Source organism: Hyperolius riggenbachi, chromosome 4 (assembly GCF_040937935.1).
Source record: "Hyperolius riggenbachi isolate aHypRig1 chromosome 4, aHypRig1.pri, whole genome shotgun sequence".
NCBI lineage: Eukaryota > Metazoa > Chordata > Amphibia > Anura > Hyperoliidae > Hyperolius > Hyperolius riggenbachi.
The window spans coordinates 271,637,282-271,654,702 of record NC_090649.1 but is presented as its reverse complement, the minus strand read 5'-3'; the positions used below and the strand labels follow the sequence as shown (position 1 = coordinate 271,654,702).

Sequence of the window (17,421 nt, the reverse complement as noted above, 5' to 3'; positions counted from 1 at the left end):
GGTTATTGTTAGGAGTAGGTGGTGGTGTGGGGGGGGGGGTAGTGTTAGGAGTAGATACTGGAAAGTTAGTGTTAGGAGTGGAGAGGTGGAGGTTAGTTTTAGGAGTACATAGTGGGAGGTTAGTGTTAGGAGTAGGTGGGGGGGTGGGGTAGTGTTAGGAGTAGATACTGGGAGGTTAGCATTAGGAGTGGAGAGGTGGAGGTTAGTGTTAGGAGTACATAGTGGGGAGGTTAGTGTTAGGAGTGGAGAGGGGGGATGTTAATTTTAGGAGTAGATGGGGGGAGGTTAGTGTTAGGAGTAGATAGTGGAAGGTTAGTGTTAGGAGTAGATAGTGGGAGGTTAGTGTTAGGAGTAAATAGTGGGAGTTTAATGTTAGGCATAGATGAAGGTAAGTGTAAGAATTAAGTCTTAAATATTCTACTATTGGTATTAACTGGTGCCCATTTTTCCTTGCGCCTTTATTGTATGTGCGCCCTTTGTGTGATCTGGGCAAATTAATAGAAAAACAATAAGTGCACTCACCTAGGCCTTGGGACTGCTAAATGCTGTCAAAGGGGCCTAGCTATTATATGCACTGACCACTGGGGTCACATAGGCACTTGCTGCCATCACCACCCAAGCTGAGGCTGTTAGAGAAAGCAGGGCTATCCAGCCAAACATGTTGAGGCTTTGTTATTTACATGATATATTATCAATACCAATATCTGTAAATGGCTGTTTCCCATGACTGTATGCATCATTTTATGTGATGCAACGCAGTGTGGATAATGTGTGGTGCCACTTTTCAGATACGTTGCTTTCATGCTGTCACAGGGAATGCAACTCCCACTATGAACCTATCCTAAAGGCCCTTTCACACTGCATCAATTGCGTTGCAGAATAATTCTGCATGTCATGTCACTACCCATACAATTCTATGGGCCTGTTCACACTATTGTGTTGTAATGGATTATGTTATTCTAACCAGTTGAATGCAGACTTTGAATTTACATCTATGTCCATTCTTCATAGTTCACAAACATTAAAATACGTGCATTATGCAACGCACAAAGTGTAAATGCAGCATTATACCTCAACACCTGTAACCCATTCATACCAGCACTACAATGGAGACACGTTGTCTGTAAAGGTAAACAAGCTTAAACTGGATTCACGGTGGTCAGTTGCAGAACACATCCTATCTAATAAAACCCCTGTGTCTCTGCATCCCATCACTCAAAAAAGGTTTATCATGCACTTTATTAATGTTGATTGTCTGCACACTTGACTTATTCAGAATTTATTCTGTTTCACTAATTTTGTGATTATGCATTTTCTAAATTTATGACATTCACTACTATCAAGTTATTTAAAGAGGCAACGACGCATATTGTACCATATTGTACCTGTTAATTGTCCTTTATGCCAAGTGTTATTGCAATACTTTATTTATTGATTTATGGGATTGAGAGACCTTGTTGGTCACATGTTGTGACTTTTTAAGTGTTTTTATATTTGATGTTTTTTTTGATTACAATAAAAATTTATATTTTGTGGAATATTATTAGTCTGGTGCTGTCTATGGGGATACCGCTCTCTCTTTTTTCTGTAATTCTCTGCATCCCATGTCCGTATGTGTGTGTGTCCCACCTTTTCGCTACTGCGCATGTGCTGCAGAGACAGCCGTTGTTCGGATGGGAGCAGGACAGCCAGGGGGCCGGGCGGGCGTGTGCGCGTCCCGACTGGGAGCAGGCGTGTGTTCGCGCTGCGGCAGCGTGCATGCACTGACAGGTGGCGGCGATGACAGACCTAGAGCCCGTTATTAAACGGTGTAAGGTCCCTAGTGTGCTATAAAGCGTGTGAACTGCAATGGAGACTGGACATAGACTTTAAAGAAAACCTGTAATGAGAAAAATCTCCCCTGGGGGGTACTCACCTCGGGTGGGGGAAGCCTCCGGATCCTATGGAGGCTTTCCACGTCCTCCTTGGTCCCACGGTGGCGGCGAAAATCCTCCCGGAATGGTGGGGATGTAAATATTTACCTCCCGGGCTCCAGCGCAGGCGCAATATCGGCTTTCTGCCTCGGAGATAGGCGGAAATAGCCAATCGCTGTCGGGCGCTCTACTGCGCAGGTTCAAGTCTCTTGCACCTGCGCAGTAGAGCAGATCCGACGGAGATTGGCTATTTTCGCCTATCTCCGTGCGGAGAGACGCAACAGCGCACCCGCTGTAGCCAGGAACGGTAAAAAAAAAAATCAACGCTTGTCAGCCTTGTCGAGGGAGGATTCCAAGAGCCATCGCTGGACTGCCTGCAGCTACAGCTGAGGGGGAAGCCTCATTGGGACCCTGAGGCTTCCCCCTACTGAGGTGAGTACCCCCCAGGGGACGTTTTTTTTTTGTTACAGGGTCTCTTTAATACAAAGCCTGCATACAGTGAGTTAGAATAATGAAATGCTTTACAACGCAGTACTATGAATGGAATTGTATGGGCAAAGAGCTGACCTGCAGAATTATTCTGCAATGCAACTGAGCACTGTGAATCTAAACCAGTACAATTTTAAGTGAACGATCATATTTTTGTTTCAATCTTTTTTTATTAAGTTTTAAAAATAAAGAGCATACAAACAATATATGAACAGAATATCACATGAGATCAAATAAGAACTATCATCTAAACAAGAATAGACAATGATCAACAATATTAAGAAAAATAACATTTGTAAAACACATTGATAACATACAGTATAACTGTTAAACACAGATACAATTGGCAAATCAATTAACCAGTAAATATATGTAATATGGCAATCGTATTTCCGTGAGGAATAAAGCTAATACAGATGTGATGGTTGAAAAAATATCTCTTACCAATTTGCTATACCAGATTTGGTTGGGCAAGAGCGTATTTTGATAAACAGTTAGGGTTAGCCAGTGCGGCCTATCTTCCAGCGAAGGTAGGGGGGAGGATGCATGTAATATGCATCTTATACACAGACTGGGTTGGGGTGGTAATAAATTATGTTTACGAAGCAGAGATGTAAAAGTGAAAGAGCAAAAAAAAAGGGAGAGAGAGAAGTGGAGAAAAAGAAAAGGAAGAGTTAAGTACAGGAGGAAGAAAAAGATATGGGTCGAGGAGAGCCTAAAGTGCCATGACTGACCAATGAGATGAAAGCCAAGAGGTTGTGAAAAGTTCAAAAGTCTCTTACCCAGGAGCTACATTCTGAGCCAAGTAAGTATTCTACAAAAGGTCGACCAGATTTTATTAAATTTAGATATGTTATCGTCTAACCTAGCACGTAGTTTCTCAAAAAAGAGGATACGACTTAGTCTGTTCCTGACAAGGTTTTTGAATTCCATGCGCCGGCTATAGTAAGGTTCGTCGCAGTAAATATATGGCTGAAAAGTTTATTTTATGGTCTGGTTAGGTTAGTATAAAGAAGGCCTAGCAATGTGTGGATAGGATTTTTAGGTATTGGTTTATTGATTAAGGAGGAGGCCCAGGTGCACACTCTTAGCCAGAGGCAACATGCTTTGGCACATTTCCACCATATGCAAGGGCGTAGGGCCCGTGGTCGCAGCGGTCGCCTTGGCGACCGGGCCCGGCTCCTGAGGAGGCGGGGGAGGGGCCCGGGGGGCCCATCTCCGTTTGGATGGCCATGCGCCCGTGCGCGCTGGTAGGAGGGAGCCGCAGCCGCGGGGAGGGCAGCCCGACCTCTCCCTCCCTTCCTCTCCCCGGGCCCCCCCCCCCTCAGATGCAGAGTGAGCGGCTCACGGAAGCGCTGTAGGCAGAACTCACCTCCCTGCGTTCCACTCGCCGCTGATCTCCTCTCTGGCTGGCTCTGCATAGATGTTGTTACACACGCAGCTTCCGGCTAAACAGGAAGCTGCGTGTGTAAGCATCTATGCAGAGCCAGCCAGAGAGGAGATCAGCGGCGATTGGAACCAGGGACGGAGGTGAGTTCTGCCTACAGCGCTTCCGTGAGCTGCTCACTCTGCATCTGAGGGGGGGGCCCGGGGAGAGGAAGGGAGGGAGAGGTCGGGCTGCCCTCCCCGCGGCTGCGGCCCCCCCTCCATTATGGGGACGGGGCAGCTACCTAATCTATCCTGGGGGGCAGCTACCTAATCTATCCTGGGGGGCACCTACCTAATCTAACCTATCCTGGGGGGCACCTACCTAATCTATCCTGGGGGGCAGCTACCTAATCTATCCTGGGGGGCAGCTACCTAATCTAACCTAATCCTGGGGGGCAGCTACCTAATCTATCCTGGGGGCACCTACCTAATCTATCCTGGGGGGCACCTACCTAATCTAACCTATACTGGGGGGCACCTACCTAATCTATTCTGGGGGGCAGCTACCTAATCTAACCTATACTGGGGGGCACCTACCTAATCTATCCTGGGGGCAGCTACCTAATCTATCCTGGGGGGCAGCTACCTAATCTAACCTAATCCTGGGGGGCAGCTACCTAATCTATCCTGGGGGGCACCTACCTATTCTAACCTAATCCTGGGGGGCAGCTATCTAATTTATCCTGGGGGGCAGCTACCTAATCTATCCTGTGGGGCAGCTACCTAATCTATCCTGGGGGGGCAGCTACCTAATCTAACCTATACTGGGGGGCAGCTACCTAATCTAACCTATACTGGGGGGCACCTACCTAATCTATCCTGGGGGGCAGCTACCTAATCTATCCTGGGGGGCAGCTACCTAATCTAACCTATACTGGGGGGCACCTACCTAATCTATCCTGGGGGGCAGCTACCTAATCTATCCTGGGGGCAGCTACCTAATCTATCCTGGGGGGCAGCTACCTAATCTATCCTGGGGGAAGCTACCTAATCTATCCTGGGGGGCAGCTACCTCATCTAACCTATACTGGGGGGCACCTACCTAATCTATCCTGGGGGCAGCTACCTAATCTATCCTGGGGGGCAGCTACCTAATCTAACCTATACTGGGGAGCAGCTACCTAATCTAACCTATACTAGGGGACACCGACCTAATCTAATTTATACTGGGGGCACCTACCTATCTAACCTATACTGGGGGCACTTACTTATCTAACCTGTATTGGGGGCACCTAGCTAGCCTATACAGGTGGCAACTAAACTGGCTACCTATATTGGAGGCACCTACCTAACTAACCTATACTGGGGGCACCTACCTATCTAACCTACGCTGGGGGCAACTATTCTGGCTACCTATATTAGAGGCACCCACCTAGCTAACCTGTACTGGGGGCACCTATCTATCTAACTTATACCGGCGGCGCCTGCCTATCTCACCTATACCGGGGGCAACTATACTGGCTTACCTATGCCTGACTACCTATACTGGGGGTACCTATAGCTGGCTATAGGGATTTTGATATGTGTGTGCATCCGTCGGGTGTTGCCGGGGGAGGGGGGACTGTTGTTGCCGGGGGGGGGCCCACATCCAGATTCCGCATCGGGGCCCAGAGGTTTGTAGCTACGCCACTGACCATATGTGAAAATCTATTAACCCTTCGCACACTCACATGCAAATGTTCAAACAATTGCATTCACAGATTCACTCATCCAGGCACGACTGTTATCCCTACAGCTAAATTAAAAGCCAGGGTTTTAGTTCACAGAAGAATGCATTCTTATGCTTAATCACCTATACTGCGCAGAAGTACCCAGGTAAACATAGGTGTCCTAACTCTGGCCCTGTAACATGCATAGTGCAGACATGCAAACACATTCATTGCATCAAACCTATCAATGGATTAGGAGCACACATCCTAACTTCCTCTCCTGGGAAAGACAGTGCATCTTACCAATCGCACAAGGGAGCTAATGTTATGTGTCCATGTGCACAATGCGCATACACCAGCATAAGCTGTCTGCATGCTGACAAACATACAGGGGAAGGGGGAGTGCACCGAATTGGACCCTAGCCACAGGGGTCAATGATAAGAATAAACATACATATATCCAGGCACATCGCCTCTAGTTAGGACATTAAATAAATTATTAGGGAAAGGGAGGTGCTGAAGGGGGTGTGGCTAGAAAACAGCAAAAATCTATTAACCCTTCGCACACTCACATGCAAATGTTCAAACAATTGCATTCACAGATTCACTCATCCAGGCACGACTGTTATCCCTACAGCTAAATTAAAAGCCAGGGTTTTAGTTCACAGAAGAATGCATTCTTATGCTTAATCACCTATACTGCGCAGAAGTACCCAGGTAAACATAGGTGTCCTAACTCTGGCCCTGTAACATGCATAGTGCAGACATGCAAACACATTCATTGCATCAAACCTATCAATGGATTAGGAGCACACATCCTAACTTCCTCTCCTGGGAAAGACAGTGCATCTTACCAATCGCACAAGGGAGCTAATGTTATGTGTCCATGTGCACAATGCGCATACACCAGCATAAGCTGTCTGCATGCTGACAAACATACAGGGGAAGGGGGAGTGCACCGAATTGGACCCTAGCCACAGGGGTCAATGATAAGAATAAACATACATATATCCAGGCACATCGCCTCTAGTTAGGACATTAAATAAATTATTAGGGAAAGGGAGGTGCTGAAGGGGGTGTGGCTAGAAAACAGCAAAAATCTATTAACCCTTCGCACACTCACATGCAAATGTTCAAACAATTGCATTCACAGATTCACTCATCCAGGCACGACTGTTATCCCTACAGCTAAATTAAAAGCCAGGGTTTTAGTTCACAGAAGAATGCATTCTTATGCTTAATCACCTATACTGCGCAGAAGTACCCAGGTAAACATAGGTGTCCTAACTCTGGCCCTGTAACATGCATAGTGCAGACATGCAAACACATTCATTGCATCAAACCTATCAATGGATTAGGAGCACACATCCTAACTTCCTCTCCTGGGAAAGACAGTGCATCTTACCAATCGCACAAGGGAGCTAATGTTATGTGTCCATGTGCACAATGCGCATACACCAGCATAAGCTGTCTGCATGCTGACAAACATACAGGGGAAGGGGGAGTGCACCGAATTGGACCCTAGCCACAGGGGTCAATGATAAGAATAAACATACATATATCCAGGCACATCGCCTCTAGTTAGGACATTAAATAAATTATTAGGGAAAGGGAGGTGCTGAACTTCCCTTGGTTCACAAATAAGTTGATTTGTTCAATACTCTGTAATATCTCATCATAATCATACTCAGATAATTCTTTTAAACAAAAATCTTTATTTTCCCTAGCCAGGGAGGAAAGTTCATTAGTAGTTTCATAAGTCCATTTAACTCCCCTGAAAGACAATTGCATTTCATTATCTGTTAATGGCAGAATCTCATTATAGGTCTCAGTCGCTAAGGATAACGACTCTGCAGATCGGACACGTTTCTTAGAACGTTTGCGTTTGGCCTTAGACCCTGCTGTTTTCCCTGCTGTTCTTGGTGATTTATTCAAGGCTGCAGGAAAATTATCAGTAACACCTTCTGCTTGCTGAACATTTTTGCAAGCAATTGAAGGAGTAGCTGATTGACCTGCTGCCAGGAGTTCATTAAGAGGAAAAGGCAATGGATCTATGCGCAACCAGTTATGGATCACAAACGCTAGAAATTCCAGCGGTCTCTCTTTCAAATCGGAATGATTGAGAACATCAAATAAATAATTCCCCTTTAAACAAAATATAACTTAGTTGGAGTGCCCAGGTTGCTGTTTTCTAGCCACACCCCCTTCAGCACCTCCCTTTCCCTAATAATTTATTTAATGTCCTAACTAGAGGCGATGTGCCTGGATATATGTATGTTTATTCTTATCATTGACCCCTGTGGCTAGGGTCCAATTCGGTGCACTCCCCCTTCCCCTGTATGTTTGTCAGCATGCAGACAGCTTATGCTGGTGTATGCGCATTGTGCACATGGACACATAACATTAGCTCCCTTGTGCGATTGGTAAGATGCACTGTCTTTCCCAGGAGAGGAAGTTAGGATGTGTGCTCCTAATCCATTGATAGGTTTGATGCAATGAATGTGTTTGCATGTCTGCACTATGCATGTTACAGGGCCAGAGTTAGGACACCTATGTTTACCTGGGTACTTCTGCGCAGTATAGGTGATTAAGCATAAGAATGCATTCTTCTGTGAACTAAAACCCTGGCTTTTAATTTAGCTGTAGGGATAACAGTCGTGCCTGGATGAGTGAATCTGTGAATGCAATTGTTTGAACATTTGCATGTGAGTGTGCGAAGGGTTAATAGATTTTTGCTGTTTTCTAGCCACACCCCCTTCAGCACCTCCCTTTCCCTAATAATTTATTTAATGTCCTAACTAGAGGCGATGTGCCTGGATATATGTATGTTTATACTGACCATATGTGATCATGGGTGCCTAAGGAATTACAACCCCTGAAACAGTTTGGCGAGATATCCTTGTTCAATTTGGCAAGGCGATGAGGGACCAGATACCAGCGGAAAAGTAGTTTGTAATTGACTTCAACTAAGTCTGCATTAATGGAGATTTTCAGGGTATTGGTCCAGATATCAGTGAGGTCTTTGGAATCTATAGAGATTCCTTGGTCATTTTCCCAGTCAGCAATATATCTAGGTTTGTGTTTGGATTGTTCATGGGATAATGTTTTATATATTAGTGAAATAACACCAGGAGATAGCAGATTTGATGCACAAATATGCTCAAATGGTGATATGGCTAAAAGGGATGTAGTATAGGAGAGATGTGCTTTTATAAAATGAGAGATCTGCATGTAGCGGAAGGTCTCAAAAGCAGGAAGATGTTTATGTCCACGTAGGGAAGCCAGGGATTTCATCGGTAGATTCGGAGTCGGTAGATAAATCAAAAACTTTGGTGAGTTAAGAACTGAACCACCAGCGAAAGCTTGCGGGGGATTCCAATGCCGCAGGGAAGGAAGGGTTGCCCAAGAGGGAAGCCAGCGGTCTCTGAGGGGATATTAGGTTCCCAGATTATTTACAACTATCCCAGACTGAGAGGGAATGTATTATTATGGGATTAGCGATTTTTTGTCTGTCAGCTGGAACTATCCAAAGGAGGTTAGAGAGTTTGAGTGGACCTATAAGGGATTCCTCCATATCAACCCATGACGGTCTATTGTTGTCAAGGTTCCAGAGAGTCAGTGGGGATATTTGTGCCGCTTTATAGTAATTTTTAAGGTTAGGCATACCAAGTCCTCCATCTTGCCGCAAGCAGTATAAATAAGGATTATGAAATCGTGTTTTTTTTGGATCCCCATATAAAATCGTTAACTTTACTCTGAATGTTATTCAAAAAAATTGGAGGCAACGGAATGGGTAGTAAACGAAAGGCATAAAGAAGCTTAGGGAGAAAGGTCATTTTTATTGCTGCAATTCTGCCCAGCCAAGATATTGAGTATCTCTTCCAACATTCTAAAAGTTGGAGCAGTTCCTTGGCCAATGTAGGGTAATTATGCTGGTATAGGGTGTCATAAGAGTTAGTAAGGTATATACCCAGGTATGGGAGTTTATGAAGTTCCCATTGAAATTCAAAGGCATCTTGGAGGGTTTGCATTAGTCTATTTGGTAGGGAGATATTAAGTGCTTTAGAAAAAACAAGATATAGATCAATAAATTGTGTTAAGTAGTGTTAAAGTTATTAGTGAATGAATGGGAGGTGAAAATTGCTCTGATGCATAAGATGAAAAATCCCCGCAGGGTGAAATGGTTAATTGCTAGTTGGACTTCTGATAAGGAAATTTCTCAATCTGTCAACTCTTTGAGACATACGGGAAGATCTGGAAAGGGTATCTCTGACAAGTAACTAGATAATTGGTCCTGGGAGACAGAATCAGGCGAATTATATAATTTTTCCAAGTTCTGATGGAAAATTTCTACAATTTTGCTTGGATTGGAGGATAATTGAGTTTGTCCTATTTGTAAAGTAATCTGTTTATGAGAGAGATCAGTATGCCGAAGCCGTCTGGCCAAGAGTGTGTCTGGTTTTTTGCCTTTTAGGTAAAATTTAAATTTGGTGTTGGAGACTTGTCTTTCTGCGGATTCAGCTAAGCTTAAGTTAAGGGCCGTTTCAGCACTGAGTAGATCCTTTTTGGTTTCAGAGGAAGGGTTATTCTGAAATTGTGCATGTTTTTCTTGGTAAGCTAATACAAGTTTATGGAGCAGTTGTTGTTTCTCTTTTTTGCGTTTGGAGGCTAGTTGAATTAGGGTCCCTCTAATTAGAACGATCATATTTTTAATCAGGTTGATCAGATCGTACTGCACGAAAACAGAGAAGCTGAAGATACCAATCCATTCTGAATGATTGCGTTAACAATTGTTTTCTAAAGAAATATTTTTTCCATAGATATGATCATAACTGTTGATGATATGATCACAAGTTGGATTCTTTATCTGTGTGGTTCAATTAAATACGATCTTTTCTTTCAATATGAATGATCTTATAGGAAATATAATTGTTACCTAAAAATTGTACAGTTAATGTATACCTTTAGGCTGTGTATGAACTGCAAATAAGACTGAACATAGACTTTAATGCAAAGCCTGCATGCAGCAAGTTACAATAATGCGATCCGTTACTGTGAACAGGCCATAGATTTGTATGGGCAGTAAGTTGACATACAGAATTTTTCTGCAACGCAACTGACCACTGTGAACCTAGCCTGAGAGCAGATGGAGATAAAAAAGGTCAATAGTTCATGTATTTTCATTTAGAGACACTTAATAGGCTGCCACTGATCAGAGACAACAAAATAATCATTCTACTTTGTAAATGTTAAAATAGAAAGTAAAACCATAGGATATCTAAAAAAAAGTCATTTTTAGGAGTAGGAGGATAAATACAATTGCTAATCTTATCAGTTTATTTTCACCTCGGGTTCACTTTAAGTAATCAGGTGCTCCCCAGATACAATAATTAAGTCGCCAGGTGCCCACAATTACCAGAATTAGGTAGCCATACACTACAAAGATAAAATAATTAGTTATGTACCCCCCCAGAAAAAAAGAGTTGAGTTGTCATGTGCCTAGCCATGTGCCCTCCCCCCACTAGCATAGGGATAACCATAGCAGCCAGAGCAGCTGCTATGGGGCCCTTAGTCAAGGAAGGGGAGGGGGGGCTGGGGTCCGGTCCTGGCTGCTTCCTCCTTCCCCCCCAACAAACGATGCACTGGTGCCTGCATTTTGGCCCACACGCACACACTGTCCCCTTGCCGTTTAAAAGCAGTTTTGGGAACCACCAAGCTGCACTGTTGCCATGGCAACTGAATGCAGAAGCCGGGCCGCTGCTCTATATGCAGCGACTGCATGGTGGGGGGACAGTGTGTACGTGTGGGCAAAAATGCAGGCTCTAGCGCATTGTTTGTTGCAGGGAAGGCCAACATGATTCCGCTCTCCCTCTCCATGCGCCCCCTCCTTGTCCCCCTGCAGAGTTCAGGTGCAGCAATGCGTTTATCTCTCACCTGCTGCATGCGTCCCAGATGCTGACTCCTCTCTATTTCCTGTTTCCCCACAGGAAGTAGAGAGAAGTAGAGAGGAGGCGGCGGCTGGGATGCATGCAGCAGGTGAGAGATAAAGGCACCGCTGCGACTGAACACCTCCCAATTGAACCCTCCTCCCCTCCCCAACCAGTGGCACCTTCCTGTCACCCAGTTGCATCCTCCTCCTCCTTCCTCCCCACCCAGTATTACCCTCCTCCCACCCAGTAACACCCTCCCCCCCTAGTGGCACCCTTTACTCACCCCAGTGGCACCACCCTCCCCACACAGTGGCACTTTCCTCTCCCCTCCTCCCAAGTGACACCATCCTCTTCTCCCTTCTTTCCTTCAGGGACCCCAAGCTACACCAACCAACCTCCCCCTCCCCACGGAAGGAGCCGCTGGGGGGGGGGGGGGGCAAGAGAAAACATCTCTACTTGGCCCAGATCCCAGACATTTCTGGCTACGCCTCTGCCTCCCCCTGCAGAAAAAAGATTATGGATACTTTCCCAGTGATACACTGTGTTGCATTGTGTTGCTTTACAATGGAAACTTTTTTGTGCGCTGTAATGCAGTGTGATTCAAAATTAATGGGATGTTCAAGTTGTATCACTAGCAAAGTGATGCAAGTAATTCCATTGTTGCAACAGAGGACATACAGTGCATTTCTAGAATTATAGGCATTGACACGCACAATACATACATGTTTTTTTTTCTCCATGTTGACGTGCACTATGTGAGTCAATGGAGGGGCACGTTACAGTACTTGCACAAAATCATTTGTGAAGCATTTTTCATCTTCAAATTTTCTCTGTGGGCATTCAATTGTATGTCACCACAAATGTTTTTTTTGTTTTTGTTTTTTTTTGCCCGCTTCACATTAGGTTATCTGCATACAAATCTTTTGAACTGCTGCAGTACACTGCCGACTGGCAAGCCCCTCAGGTCTCCCCTCATGTAATGCTCCTCCTAGGCTCCTGAAGGGTGTTTGCAGTGGAGCACACTCTCCGGCTTGCCAGCGCGCTCCCTCCTGAGTGAGCCCTGTCTCTACCCCAGCTGGCCGCCTGTTTACCGTGACCTGGCAGCGTATACATAGTCATGGGGAACAGATAGCTGGTTGGCATGGAGACTGGATACAGGAGGGAGCACACCACCAGATGAGTGCGTTCCGCTGCCAACACTCTGCAGGAGCCCCAGGGAAGCACTTTTTTAGATGGGGGAAGACCTGGGGGAGTCTGTCAGTCGGCTGACAATCTACCACCACCCCGCCGGCCCACCGGCCCCAGACCCACACTCCTTCGAGCAAGATCTGTCCGTCAGGAGCCAACAAAAATTACAAACGGGCAGCCATGTTGGGGAATCAATCTCTGGCAGATTCATTCACAGTGATCAAGTCTACTGAGGAAAATAAATAAATGTAAGGGCACTTGAAGGTAGCAGCTTGTCAATGGAAGTGCAGGTGTTGAAAATGAGTTGCAATGGTTTCTGCTGTGTGTAGCTATTTATTCAAGCAGCAATGGCGTGGGAGTTATTGGTCTAACTGTACTACAAACAAAGTTCTGTTGCCGTGGCTGCAAAGAAGTGCAGTTTGAGATTACAGTTTTCAAAATTCCAGTGGCGTAGCTAAGGAGCTGTGGGCCCCAATGCAAGGTTTACATTGGGGGCCCCCCAAACACTCTATACATAACAATTGATACGGCGCACCAAAACCTGCCAATGGCAACTACAGTGTCACAGGTGCACTGTACTAACTGTACTACAAACAGAGTTCTGTTGCCGTGACTGCATAGAAGTGCAGTTTGAGATTACAGTTTTCAAAATTCCAGTGGCGTAGCTAAGGAGCTGTGGGTGCCGATGCAAGGTTTACATTGGGGGCCCCCCAAGCACTCTATACATAACAATTGAAACGGTGCACCTAAACCTGCCAATGGCAACTACAGTGTCACAGGTGCAAGAAGGGGATGGGGGACAGTTTGTTAATGATTACTACTATTCAAAGCATCGATAGAAGTGATTGTTACCAGCACAGGACCAATAGAGAGCTAGTAATACTGTGGTTGAGGGAGGGCCCCTTGGAGCCCCTCTGGCCCAAAGGCCCTAATGCGGTTGCTACCTCTGCACCCCCTATTGCTATGCCACTGAGAATGGGGACCGATTGTTAATGATTACCACTATTTAAAGTATCTATAGAAGTCATTATTATGAGCACAGGACCAATAGAGAGCTAATACTGAAGTTAAGGGAAGGCCCTTTGGGGCCCCTCTGGCCCAAGGGCCCTGATGCCGTCTCAACCTCTGCAACCCCTATTGCTACACCCCTGCAAAATTCTTAAACCCCTAAGGGCTCTTTCACAGTGCGACGTTAAAGTCGCACGTTACAACAACATGTAACGCACAATAACTTACAGCAATGAAAAATCAATGGGCTGTTCACAGTGCAGACTTTGCGTTGGTGTCTAACGCTGCACGTTAAATGAAAGTGCTGCATGCTAAGCGTTATACACGTTATTAGCTGCGTTAGGCTGGATTCACAGTGGTCAGTTGCATAACACAAGCGTTAAAATGTGTGTGAATGGCAGTTGAGGCTGGACCTAGACTTAAATGCAAAGCCTGCATGCAGCGAGTTAGAATAAGGCAATCCATTACTGTGAGCAGGACCATAGAATCATATGGGCAGTAAGTCGACATGCCGAATTTTTCTGCATCGCAACTGAGCACTGTGAACCTAGCCTTAGCCGGTTTGCACATGCTCAGAAATGTTTTCTTTTTTTTTTTTTTACGCATGCGCCGTTTTTGTTCTATCACTGTGCGACAAAAACGGTGCACCAAACGCAGGGCTAAATAAGTCCAAGTTATAGACTTTCAATCCGTTGCATTAGGGGCACGTTATGCGACCTTAACGTTGCATCAAACGCAACGTCTTGCTGTGTTAGAGGCCTAATGCTGGATACACACGTTGCGTTTCCGCGTTCGATGCGGCGTTCGATTCGCGTCGATTCGATTATTTCCGAGCATTTCCGAGCGCATTTCGATTATTTTTAGGTCGAATGCCATGTAAAGTATGGCAAATCGACCTAACGATCCATCGACCCGCGAATCGGACATGTCGGAAATAATCGAATCGACGGGAATCGAACGCCGCATCGACGCGGAAACGCAACGTGTGTATCCAGCATAAGTCTTAGCAACCAGTCAGACTGCCAAATGGATATACGAAAGGCACAGTTAAAAATCTGATTGCTTGCAGAGGCTAACTGAGACCATTCTTCTTCCAGACACTGATAAATAAGACAATATATTGAGCCTGCGCTCCCCTTTCTTTTCCTTTCTCTGATGTTGTAGATAAGCAGATAAAAGCGCTACCTGTTCCTCATTCAACTGCAGAGAGAAGTGAGAGAGGGGAGCCCACCACACAAACCACATCTGACAGGGCGGAAGAGGCAGAACTAAAACACTGAATTCTCTAGTGATTGTAGTGATAACCGGGTGTAGTACTTTCAGAAAATGGTAATAGAATATGTTCTCAGAATGGTAAGAGATAGAGTATGAATGTATAGGGCCCCTGTGTGTATAGGGTGCATGTAGGATGTCTGTGTGTATAGGGTGCATGGTTAAGGTGCATGTGTGTATTGGGTGCCTGTGTGTATAAGGGTGCCTGTGTGTATAAGGGTGCCTGTGTGTATAAGGTGCATATGTGTATATGATGCCTGTGCATATAGGGTGCCTGTGGACATAGAGTTCTTGTGCGTATAGGGTTCCTATGTGTATAGGGTGCATGTGCATATAGGGTGGATATAAGTATAGGGTGCCTATGCGTATAAGCTGCCTATGCGTATAAGCTGCCTATGCTTATAAGGTACCTGTGTGTATAGGGTGCCAGTGTGTATAGGGTGCCTGGGCGTATTAGGTGCCTGGGCGTATTAGGTGCCTGTGCGTATAAGGTGCCTGTGCGTATAAGGTGCTTGTGCGTATAAGGTGCCTGTGCTTACAGGGTGCCTGTGTGTATAGGCTGCTTGTGTGTATAAGGTGGCTGTGCTTACAGGGTGCCTGTGTGTATAGGGTGGATATAAGTATAGGGTGCCTATGCGTATAAGCTGCCTATGCGTATAAGCTGCCTATGCTTATAAGGTACCTGTGTGTATAGGGTGCCAGTGTGTATAGGGTGCCTGTGCGTATTAGGTGCCTGTGCGTATAATGTGCCTGTGCGTATAAGGTGCCTGTGCTTACAGGGTGCCTGTGTGTATAGGCTGCTTGTGTGTATAAGGTGGCTGTGCTTACAGGGTGCCTGTGTGTATAGGATGCCTGTGTGTACAGGGTTCCTGCATGTATAGGGTGCCTGTGTGTATAGGGTGCCTGTGCGCATAAGGTCCCTGTGATTATAGGGTGCCTGTGTGTATAGGGGTGCCTGTGTGTATAGGGTGCATGTGTGTACAGGGTGCATATGTGTATGTGTATTGATGTACTGATGTGCATTCAAATTGTGTGTGCTGCACAAAAGAGCTCTAGGAAAGGGTTACAATTGGTGTGGAGGAGGGGATGCCACGGGGGAAACACCGCAGCATATCTCCCTTTAATACATTCAATTCTAAATCACTTTAGGGACAGATAAGTCTATTCTCATGCTAGAACTACTGCATTCTGATTAAAAAGAATATTATTCATGTAGCAGACAGTCACACATGGTTACATTCTTCTTCATAAATAAAATACTCACCATTACTTCCTTGTTTAATTCAGAGTTTAGGTAAAATAGAAATAAACAAAAGCATGCAGCTGGCTGTAGCCAAGAAAGTGATATACATTGAGCATATTTTTTCAGCATATTTTAATTTCTCCCTGCCTTCCTAGAATTCTGCTGTATGTTAGCAGCTCAGCAGAGGAGCCGGGCTGCCGCACAACGAGGACAAAGAGATGTTACAGTCTGGTTTCTATAGCAACAGAAGATGGCGTAGTAATAACCCCAATATTTAATATCCGAGCTGTATTGTTGAGGCACTGCTCAGGGTTTTATTTCTGCTAAGCAGCTGAACACACACACTGCATCCCAGAACAGACTGAATTAATTAAACATGTTATTACACTGTGCATAGGACATATAAGGCTGTATGCTTGCACTTAGTAGAGTGACATTTTTTTTGGCTCGGCAGCTGAGAGGAAGGGACACAACACACAGGCCTCATTTTCTGTATGTCAAATGTGTGTGTTCTTTAAAAGCCAGTGGTTGGCTGCTTTTCCGGACATGATGTGGTTGAATCTGTCATCGTAATGGAAATTCATTGCTGTAGCTATGGTAAATCGAGTTTTCTGCCTGTGCTGAATGCATTAGTCTAATGAGATGTTTGCAGCTGGAGAGCTGAGCTGAGCTGCTGCTGCTGCTGCTGGAGAGACGTGCAGCTTGCTAGCAGACAGGGAGAAGATGGCTTTTGCAATGGGCTGTGTGCATGCGCTGGCAGTCATCTGTCCTTCAAGTCACAACATCAGCCTGCTGTAGGCACTACTGACAACTCTTCAGCTGGGAAACAGGCAAAGGTAAGAAGAAGCATCTATTTCTTCTGCTCTCTATTGCCCTGCAAAGTCATCAGCATTGCTACGTTACTATTACTACGGCTCTGCTATGAGGATGCACCCACCGTGCTTGTGTATATATATGTGAGCCATGAGACATGTTTCTCTATCTTCTCGTGTACGTATAGGATCTTTACATACATGCTGTGTATTTTATGCTGAATTGTGATGCACTGTGTGTATAGTAAATATCTTTAAAGAGCAGCCAAGCTCCTATCCCTTCTCTGCCGGCAAGGGCTTTCTTTCGCAGGGTTAAATTATGAATAATACTAAACATATCCTGCAGGATAAAACATTCTATATTTATGAGGGTGAACAGTGAATGGAGCTGTAATTAAAGATATATGAAAAGCATCAATATTCAGTTTTTAGTGTCATGTCTTATTAAAGCAGATATTTTACTGTAGGATCTGTTAAATCTGACTTTAT

General features: G+C 45.1%; 1 protein-coding gene across 4 annotated transcripts in view; it reads left to right on the top strand.

The window, feature by feature from the left end:
• SCML4 (Scm polycomb group protein like 4) overlaps positions 1 to 17,421 on the top strand; it is a 214,896-nt gene that overhangs the window by 44,195 nt on the left and 153,280 nt on the right. For 3 of the 4 annotated variants that reach the window (XM_068231258.1, XM_068231257.1, XM_068231254.1), the window contains exon 1: positions 16,364 to 16,956. The exons of the other annotated variant lie outside the window; for it this stretch is intronic. The gene's annotated coding sequence lies outside the window, so the exon portion shown is untranslated. Of the gene's footprint in view, positions 1 to 16,363; positions 16,957 to 17,421 lie in introns of those variants that run through there. 4 annotated transcript variants of the gene reach the window in all.